This window comes from Notamacropus eugenii, chromosome 1 (genome assembly GCF_028372415.1).
Source record: "Notamacropus eugenii isolate mMacEug1 chromosome 1, mMacEug1.pri_v2, whole genome shotgun sequence".
Classification (NCBI taxonomy): Eukaryota; Metazoa; Chordata; class Mammalia; order Diprotodontia; family Macropodidae; genus Notamacropus; species Notamacropus eugenii.
In genome coordinates, this window is record NC_092872.1 from 225,938,021 (window position 1) to 225,944,989 (window position 6,969).

At 40.6% G+C, this 6,969-nt stretch overlaps 1 pseudogene; it reads right to left on the minus strand.

The window, feature by feature from the left end:
* Positions 1 to 5,894: 5,894 nt before the first annotated feature.
* On the minus strand, positions 5,895 to 6,506 carry LOC140524663 (large ribosomal subunit protein eL8 pseudogene; annotated as a pseudogene).
* Positions 6,507 to 6,969: the final 463 nt, after the last annotated feature.

The window sequence follows — 6,969 nt, forward strand, 5'->3', positions numbered from 1 at the left end:
GTCTCCATCGTATACCCCTTTACCTTTATTTCTTATTTCCTAGTGGCAAGAACAGTACTTGACAGTTGTTCCTAAAACTTTGAGTTCCAACTTCTCTTCCTCGCTCCCTCCCCACCCCTTCCCTTTGGATGACAAGCAATTCAATATACGCCAAATCTGTGTAGCTTTGCAAATGACTTCCATAATAGTAGTGTTGCGTAAGAACTAATTCTATTTCCCTCCATCCTATCCTGTGCCCCATTACTTCTGTTCTCTCTTTTGATCCTGTCCCTCCCCATGAGTGCTGACCTCAAATTGCCCCCTCCTCCCCATGCTCTCCCTTCCATCATCCCCCCGACCCTGCTTATCCCTTTATCCCCCACTTTCCTGTATTGTAAGATAGGTTTTCATACCAAAATGAGTGTGCATTTTATTCCTTCCTTTAGTCGAATGTGATGAGAGTGAACTTCACGTTTTTCTCTCACCTCCCCTCTTTATCCCTCCACTAATAAGTCTTTTGCTTGCCTCTTTTATGAGAGATAATTTGCCCCATTCCATTTCTCCCTTTCTCCTCCCATTATATTTCTCTCTCACTGCTTGATTTCATTTTTTTAAGATATGATGCCATCCTCTTCAATTCACTCTGTGCACTCTGTCTCTATGTGTGTGTGCGTGTGCGTGTGCATGTGTGTGTGTGTAATCCCACCCAGTACCCAGATACTGAATAGTTTCAAGAGTTACAAATATTCTCTTTCCATGTAGGAATGTAAACAGTTCAACTTTAGTAAAGTCCCTTATGACTTCTCTTTGGTATTTACTTTTTCATGCTTCTCTTCATTCTTGTGTTTGAAAGTCAAATTTTCTTTTCAGCTCTGGTCTTTTCATCAAGAATGCTTGGAAGTCCTCTATTTCATTGAAAGACTAATTTTTCCCCTGAAGTATTATACTCTTTTGGTGGGTAGGTGACTCTTGGTTTTAATCCTAGTTCTTTTGACTTCTGGAATATCCTATTCCATGCCCTTCGATCCCTTAATGTAGAAGCTGCTAGATCTTGTGTTATCCTGATCGTATTTCCACAATACTTGAATTGTTTCTTTCTAGCTGCTTGCAATATTTTCTCCTTGACCTGGGAACTCTGGAATTTGGCCACAATGTTCCTAGGAGTTTCTCTTTTTGGATCTCTTTCAGGCAGTGATCTGTGGATTCCTTGAATATTTATTTTGCCCTCTGCTTCTAGAATCTCAGGGCAGTTTTCCTTGATAATTTCATGAAAGATGATGTCTAGGCTCTTTTTTTGATCATGGCTTTCAGGTAGTCCCATAATTTTTACATTGTCTCTCCTGGATCTATTTTCCAGCTCAGTTGTTTTTCCAATGAGATATTTTACATTATCTTCCATTTTTTCATTCCTTTGGTTTTGTTTTGTGATTTCTTGGTTTCTCATAAAGTCCTTAGCCTCCATCTGTTCCATTCTAATTTTGAAATAAACTATTTTCTTCAGTGAGCTTTTGAATCTCCTTTTCTATTTGGCTAATTCTGCTTTTGAAAGCATTCTTCTCCTCATTGGCTTTTTGAACCTCTTTTGCCAATTGAGTTAGCCTGTTTTTCAAGGTGTTATTTTCTTCAGCTTTTTTTTGGGTCTCCTTTAGCAGGGTGTTTACTTGTTTTTCATGCTTTGCTTGGATGGCACTCAATTCTCTTCCCAGTTTTTCCTTCACCTCTCTAACTTGATTTTCAAAATCCTTTTTGAGCTCTTCCATGGCCTGAGCCCATTGGGTGGGCTGGGATACAGAAGCCTTGACTTCTGTGTTTTTCCCTGATGGTAAGCATTGTTCTTCCTCATCAGAAAGGAAGGGAGGAAATGCCTGTTCACCAAGAAAGTAACCTTCTATAGTCTTATTTCTTTTCCCTTTTCTGGGCATTTTCCCAGCCAGTGACTTGACTTCTGAGTGTCCTCTCCACCCCCACCTCGCCTCCAGATCCACCCAGCCAGCGCTTGGGGTCTGAGATTCAAATGCTGCTCCCCAGCCTCAGGGCTTTGGGCAGGAGCAGGGCTGCTGTTCAGTGTGTGTTTAAGTTCAGGTGCTCAAGTCCGGGCAGGGCCGCCTCATGGGCTCTGTTCCCTCAGAGAGTTTATGCAGAGACCTTCAACAATGGATCCAGGCTCCTGCCTGCTTGGGGAACCCTGGTCTGCTCCCGCCTCTGCTGCTGCCTCCCGAGGGAGCCTGAGTTGTGGGGGCACCCCACTCCCCTCTCGACCCGCCAAAGAGACCCTCTCACAGCCCTTGTCGCCTGTGGGTGGAGGGACCCGTGTGGCTGCTGGAGATTATGTCCCTGAAGCCTGGTCGGATCTGCTCCTTTCAGTGCTGCGCCGCCAAGGCAGGGTTGGGCTCTGCTCTGGGTCCGGGGGGCGAGGGACCTTTCGCGAGAGGTTTTCAGGCTCTCTGGAGCAGAAATCTCATCTGCTCCATTCTGTGGCTTCTGCTGCTCCAGAATTTGCTCGTGGTTCTTTTTGTTACAGGTATTTTATGGGCAGTGGGTTCGGAGGTAGCATATGTGTGTCTTTCTACTCCGCCATCTTGGCTCCACTCCCTGGGTCTTTTTTTTTAACAGACATTTGCCCATAGTAATCCAACTGATCCATTATGCTCCACCTCAAATTCCGTTGCCTTCTATAAGATTTCACATTTCCTAATTCTTTCAACAGTCCTAAACCCAACTGCCCCTGTGCAGCAAATTTTTTCTTCAGTTTAATAATCACAACACTTTGTTCATATCTTGGTAGAACATTAATCACATTATGACTTGCATTAATTATTTGTGTCCATATCTTATCTTGACTTAATAGCATGTTACTTGAGTACAGAAGCAGTGCTGTATTTGCAATTTCCCATAGGCCCTAGCCCCAGGATAAGGCAAAGTTGAGATGGGCAGAGGCCACAATTTTTACTAAGCTGTTAGAATAAATCTGAAGCTTGTATCAGAGAGTTTAGAAATCAGAGAAAGGAAATAGATAATGTTATTCTCTATATTCAAATACAGAACTGAATAAGAAGGAGAAAGGGATTCTATATTAGCTTTATATTGGACTTAAGATCTCAGTTGTGTAAGGCAATTTCTATTGTGGAAATTTCCTTGTCAATTGTAGTTCAGACATTTAGGATCTTAGAAAGTTGCCTGGGACACCTAAGAGATAAAGTGGCTTGTCCATGGTTAAACAGTTTTAGTGTCAGAGCAGAGCTTAAAACTAGTCCTTTAACCCCTTGAACACCAACATGCTCTCTGACAAATATCTTGTTCTCTCTCTTACTTTTGAGAAAAATACCCCTTTTAAAAATATAATTAAAAGTAAAATCAGATTCAAGCTCTCCCTCAAGGCCCTTCAAATACCTGTTCAAAATGACTCTAAACAAATTCTAAAGCAGCAAAACCCACAAGAAGACAGAGGGAAACGAATTTCCAGCCCAAGATAACCCTGATGATCAATAGGAAAAATCTCTTATATTGTGCTGGGAGAAGAACACAATCCAGCATGGGCTCTGGCACAGACTAGGCCCCAGCAAAGCCAGAGCAGTCCCTAGAGTACTGAATCACTGGCAGTTGAGGTAACTTCCAGAGTTTTCAACCCACAAACCCCAAAGACAACTTAGAAGGTCAGTAGGAAAGGTCTGTTGGACCTGTGTGAGGGAGAAACACAGACCAGTCCCAACCCCAGCACAGCCTAGGGTGGCAGCAGCAGCAGCAGCAACAGTGGTAGAGGTTCAGGAGGTGAAGTATTCAGTTGGTTTTCCCATATTCAGATCTGGGTCACAGTCCGGAGTGGCAGTCTGGGGCAAGGAGGAACAGTGGTGTAGCAGAGCTTGTGGCAGCAGTGGAGAGGGAACTTTCTTCACAATTCAGGGGCAGAAAAAAGTGCTTGTAGTCACTCATTTACCAGAACACAGGCCAGGAAAGGAGAAAACATGTTTCTTTTGATCATACCACCTTGGAAGAACTTTAAACTTACAGTTCCCAGAGGTTGCACAAAACCCCTGAAGCTTGGGACAGTACACCCTCCACACTGGAAGAAGAGTGGAGAGTTAAAGCTTGAAAGAGAGTTAAAGCATCAAGCAACTTGCTGAGGAAATAAGCAAAGAGTAGAAAAAGAATCAGACTATAAAATCTTACGTTGGTGACAAGCAAGATCAAAATGTACACTCAGAAGAAGACAACAAAATCAAAACTCCTTCATCTAAAGCCTCCAAGAAATATATGAATTGATTTCAGGCGATTGAAGAATTCGAAAAGGATTTTGAAAATCAAGTAAAAGAAATAGAACAAAAATGGAAAGAGAGATGAGAGTGATGTAAGAAAATGATGAGAAATGTGTCAACTGCTTGCTAAAAGAGACCCTTCCAAAAATACTGAAGAAAATAATACCTTAAAAATAGACTAGACTGAAAGGAAAAAGAGGTCCAAGAAGTCAATCAGGAGAAGAATGTGGTAAAAAGCAAATTTGGCCAAAAGGAAAAGGAGGTGCGAAAAGTCACCAAAGAAAACAATTCCATAAAAATTAGAATGGAACAAATGGAAGCTAATGACACTATGAGGAATCAAGAAATTATAAAACAAAATCAAAAGAATGAAAAAAATAGAAGACAATGTGAAATACCTCAAGGGAAAAAAATTGATCTGGAAAATAGATTCAAGAGAGATAATTTATAAATTATTACACTATCTGAAAGCCATGATAAAATAAGAGCCTACATTTCATCTTTCAAGAAACTAACAAGGAAAACTGCCATGATACTATAGAACCACAGGGTAAAATAGAAATGGAAAGAATCCACTGATCATGTCCTGAAAGAGATCCCTAAAGGAAAACTCTTAAGAATATTATAATCAATTTCCAGAATTCCCAGGTGAAGAAGAAAATATTGCTAGAAGCCAAAAAAAAAAAAAAGTCAAGTATTGTGGAAACATAGTCAGGATAACACAAGATTTAGTAGTTTCTAAATTTAGAGAATGAAGGTCTAGGAATATGATATTCTGGAGGAGAAAAAAGCTACAATTACAACAAAGCATCACCTAACCAGTAAAACGGAATATAATCCTTCCAGGAGGAAAAAAATAAGCATTAAATGAGATAGAGGACTTCTAAGCATTTTTGATGAAAAGACCATAACTGAATAGAAAATTTTACTTTCAAATACAAGACACAAGAGAAGCATAAAAAGGTAAACAGGAAAATCACAAGGGACTTACTAATTTGAACTATTAATATTCTTTCAAGTAAAGATGATGTTTGTAACATACAGATCTTTCTTGGTGTTAGAGCAGTTGGAGGGAATATATATAGACAGAGGGCACAGAGTGAGTTGAATATGAATAGCTAAAATATGAATATCTGAACAATAAAATTAAGGGATGAGAGAGATGAATGGACTGGGAGAAGGAGAAAGGGAGAGGTAGAATGTGGCAAATTATCTCCCATAAAAGAGGCAAGAAAAAGCTTTTACAGTAGAGGAGAAAAGGGGAAGGTGAGAGAGAATGAATGAACCTTACTCTCATCAGATTTGGCTTGAGGAATGAATAGCATACACACTCAATTGGGTATGGAAATCTATCTTACTCTACACAAAAGTAGGGAGGAAGTGGATAATGGAAAGGAGGGCAGATCAAAAGAAGGGGTAATCAGAAGCCATCACTTTTCTTTGTTTAAATTTTTATTTTTATATAGAGAAAAATCAAATACACATTTAACTCAATTTGGCTGAAAGTTCCTTAGCTTTTACCTTTTCCAGCTTGGCAATATGAGCCACTGATTTGGATACAGAATATTGCCACACCAGGGATGACGGATCTCATCATATCTGTTGTTGTAACTGGTTTTGATGACTTCTATCAGCTTAGCCAGAGCTCCCTTTTACTCACAGTTAACCTGTATGAAGGCAATGCTTGTGCAGGTCTTTCTGTGAATTAAGTTACCCAGTCTGACTTTACCTTTGATGATGCAGTAAGGAATCTCCATTTTCTGGCAGAAGGCAGGTAGGAAGACCACTACCTCAATGGGGTCCACACCATGTGTAATCACTACCAACTCTGCTTTCTTGCTTTCTACCAGGATAGTAACAGTGTTAACACCTGCTCTGAGGACTGGTAGTCTTTTAGTGGAGACGTCTCCTTTACTTGCAGCCTTTTGTTCAGTTTGAGCCAGCAGCCTTTGCTTCTTATCCTGCTTTGTCTCTGGTCAATACTTACGCCAGTTTAAGTAGCTGAATAGCTATCTGATGATCTAAAGCATGGTTAATTGGTGGTGGGGTTTTCAAAAGCTTATAAAGTATAGACCTTTGTTGTTGCAGTCTGAGGTGCTGAGGCCATTTGACAAATTGGGTAAGGTCTCTTTTGGGCTGGATGTCCTGATCAATGCCAAAGTTCTTGGGCTACTTCTTAAACAAAGGATTGACCACTTTCTTGGTCTCCTGTTTCTTTACTACAGCAAGGGCTAGAACCACCTTCTCCCCCTTGGCCTTCTTCCCCTTTGGCATATTGACCAACTGAATGATAGAAGAAGCAATCATTTTTGAGGAGGGTCAGGGTCAAAGGAGAGAATAGAATAAATGGGGGTGGGTAGGATGGAGAGAAATATAGTCAGTCTTTCACAACATGACTGGTATGGAAGTGTTTTGCATGCCTACACAAGAATAACCTATACTGAACTGGTTGCCTACTCAATGAGGTGGGTGGGGAGGGAGAAAAGGAGAGAACTTGGAACTTAAAGTTTAAAAAAAAATGAATGTTAAAAATTATTTTCACATGTAACTGGTATATAAGATATACAAACAATGGGGTATAGAAATCTATCTTACCCTACAGGAAAATAGAAGAAAAGATAATCAGAGAAAGGGGGGGGGGGTGTGATAGAATAGAGGGCAGATTGGGGTCAGAAGTAATCAGAATGCATGCTATCAAGAGTTTAGGAGAGGGGAGAGATGGGGAGAAAGTTTCGAG